The sequence below is a fragment of the Triticum dicoccoides genome, chromosome 3B, assembly GCF_002162155.2.
Source record: "Triticum dicoccoides isolate Atlit2015 ecotype Zavitan chromosome 3B, WEW_v2.0, whole genome shotgun sequence".
NCBI classification, from domain to species: Eukaryota; Viridiplantae; Streptophyta; class Magnoliopsida; order Poales; family Poaceae; genus Triticum; species Triticum dicoccoides.
In genome coordinates, this window is record NC_041385.1 from 570,406,499 (window position 1) to 570,408,894 (window position 2,396).

Sequence of the window (2,396 nt, forward strand, 5' to 3'; positions counted from 1 at the left end):
TGCTAAACGACACCTATGGGATCACAAGAATCCCTACTATGGTTGCGGGGCGCGGGGTCGTGAGAAGAGCGGGATCAGCAGTCAGCACAAGCACACGGGTCATTTACCCAGGTTCGGGCCGCAAGGATGCATAATACCCTAGTCCTGCTTTGATGTGTATATCTGTGTTCTTGGAGTTCTTGAGCTAGCTACCATGGGTGTAACTTGTCCAAGGGTCCGAATCCTTCTCCTGGATGCCTTGGGCCTCCTTTTATAGTCAAGGGGATCGCCACAGTGGCACATAGGAGGTGGCATCGGTGTACTGTGGCTAAGCTTATCGCTTAGCCATTACGAGACAAGACGCATTTAATGTGTCCCTTAGGTGTCCCCCTCGCTTTACCGCCGCCTCGCCATGCGTCGACACGCGCTCGGGCCAGCGAGGCGGTTAACGCCATGTAGGCTGGCAGGCTGCTGAGGTGGCATGGTGGAAGGGCCTTCACGAAGATTTGCATGCCACCACGTAGGCATGCACTGAGTTGGCTTGGAAGCCTCATGTCGACACGCAGGTGCCTGCCAAGCTGGTGGGCTGGCAGCTGCATGGGAGCGGCGGTGGAAACTTGGCGGGCGCAGGCTTGGCTGTGGCCCCGTGGATGTCCTCGGCAAGGGCCTTTCCGGGGCCTGGCATGGGTCTTGCCGTGGCGTTGCGGTCGTCCCCGGCAAGGATCTTGCCGGGGGTCTTGTGGGTTTCCTCGGCAAGGATCTCGCCGAGGTTCATCGTCTTCTAATCCCCTTATGATTTGGAGTAAGTCTTGTCTTCACAAAGATCTGCATGCCATCATGGAGGCGCCTGCCGAGCCTTGGTCCCAACGTGGTTGGTGGTGTTGGAAAAACTGGGGCTCAAGGGTGGCACGCTCCGCTGGTGTCAGGTAAGCTGCCCTGGCAAGGTTCTTGTCGTGGCTGTGGAGGCTGCCCCGGCAAGGGTCTTGCCGGGGGAGTCTACCTCACCCTCTTGCTCTTTGTGTCCCTGTCTTGGCGTTGCTTTGACCATCTTGTGGCTTCGATTCCCTGTCCCTTCCCCGCTTAAGTGTGGCCGTGGGCGTGGCTCTAACTGCCCGTGCACAGGTAAAGGGGTACAAAGTAGCGCCCTTAATTTTGTATGCCGATAGGTGCCCCCCTCCATAGTTACACACCTCGGTCATATCGTTGTAGTGCTTAGTCGAAGCCCTGTGCCGATAACTTCATCATCACCATCGCCATGCCGTCGTGCTGACGAAACTCTCCCTCGTCCTCAACTGGATCAAGAGTTCGAGGGGCGTCATCGTGCTGAATGTGTGCTGAACACGGAGGTGTCGTACGTTTGGTACTTGGATCGGTTGGATCGTGAAGACGTTCGACTACATCAACCGCGTTACTAAACGCTTCCGCTTTCGGTCTACGAGGGCACGTGGACTCACTCTCCCCACTCGTTGCTATGCTTCTCCTAGATAGATCTTGGATGATCGTAGGAATTTTTTTGACTTGCTATGTTCCCCAACATCCATAACAATAGATTTTTAGCAAGCAAAGATGCAAGCAAAATAGGAGGCACATGGAAATACAAGCAAACATAAGATCGAACGAGAAAAAAGGGCGAACAAAAAAGAGGGGCGAGTAAGTTGGCACTTTTTTGTGAAGTGGGGGAGAGGAAAACGAGAGGCAAATGGCAAATAATGTAAATTGCAAGGGGATGACATTTGTGATTAGGAACCTGGTATATGTTGAAGATCTTCCCCTGCAACGGCGCCAGAAATTCCTTTTGATGTTGCTTGAAGCTACGTCGGTATTTCCCCAAAGAGGAAGGGATGATGCAGCACAACGGCGGTAGGTATTTCCCTCAGATATGAAACCAAGGTTATCGAACCAGTAGGAGAACCAAGCAACACAACGTAAACATCCCCTGCACACAAATAACAACACCTCACAAACCGACATGTTAAAGGGGTTGTCAATCCCTTTTGGGTAACGATGCCAGAAACAGCGTGACGACGGGAGAAAGTTGTAATAGATTGATTAAATAGATCGCAAATATAATAAAATGCAGCAAGGTATTTTTGTATTTTTGGTTTAATAGATCTGAAAATAAATGCAAGGAAAAAGTAGATCGCAAAGACAAATATATGAGAAAGAGACACGGGGGTCGTAGGTTTCACTAGTGGCTTCTCTTGAGAAAAATAGCAAACGGCGGGTGAACTAATTACTATTGGGCAATTGATAGAACTTCAAATAATTATATCAATATCCAGGCAGTGATCATTATATAGGCATCACGTCCAAGATTAGTAGACCGACTCCTGCCTGCATCTACTACTATTACTCCACACATTAACCGCTATCCAGCATGCATCTAGTGCATTAAGTTCATGGAAAAACAGAGTAAT